Source organism: Rasamsonia emersonii, assembly GCF_000968595.1.
Source record: "Rasamsonia emersonii CBS 393.64 chromosome Unknown ctg1118621760678, whole genome shotgun sequence".
NCBI lineage: Eukaryota > Fungi > Ascomycota > Eurotiomycetes > Eurotiales > Trichocomaceae > Rasamsonia > Rasamsonia emersonii.
In genome coordinates, this window is record NW_013562816.1 from 1184 (window position 1) to 2191 (window position 1008).

Consider the following 1008-nt stretch of genomic DNA (forward strand, 5'->3'; position numbering starts at 1 on the left):
TATTACTTTTCTCTTTTAAGAATTCTACCTTAGGGACTCTATACTTATTATTAATAATAAGCATATAATATTTAAACCTACTAAAACTAACTAGCTTTACTAGTTAAATATCTATATAAAATAAATCCTATATATGTTCTTTAAATATAGCAGTGTTATATATATAACTAATATAAGCTACTTTACCTTAGTAATATAGTAAGGCTTATAATAAAGATTTATAAAGGTCTTTAAGTATACTACCTAAAGCCTTTATAGTTACTTATAACTTAGGGAGGCTATAGTAGGCTAATTAATAATATTCTTTAAGAGCCTTTATAGCCTTAAAGGATTTAGGTATAGGTCTAACTATCCTAAGGTATAGTAAATTATTTATAGTATAGGTATATCTAATAATCTTATTATCCTTTACCCTATAAATAGTATAATCTAGACTCTTTACCTAGAGCCCTAATATCTATATAAAAATATATAATATAAAGATATTATAAGATATATAGGGATTATATTAATAGTCTATAATTATATTATATATAGTACTATTATTATAGTATTCTTATTCTCTTCCTTAATTAATAGCTTTTTTATATAATTCTAGGAGTTCTAGTTTAGTTATTTAACCTAAATATTCTTACTTTCTAATATTATATTTATTGCTATAACCTATATAAAGAGTTTACTTTAGATACTATATAATAGAAGTAGTGTAGCTATAAGTAGTAATATTTATATACCCTTAACTCTATTTGCATTTTTAACTACCTATTAAAAAGTAGTAATATATTATTCTATTATTGTATAATCCTTATAAATATGGCTTATAAATAACTATGCCTAATCTCCTCTAAACTACCCCTTATAACTATATACTTAATAGTATTAAATATCTCTTAACTAATTTAATATCTAACTGCTCAATAAGCTATATTATAATTTTTAGGGATACCTTGTACCAAATTATATATTTGGGGTATTCTATATTAGGTCTATTAATTATAAAATTAATCA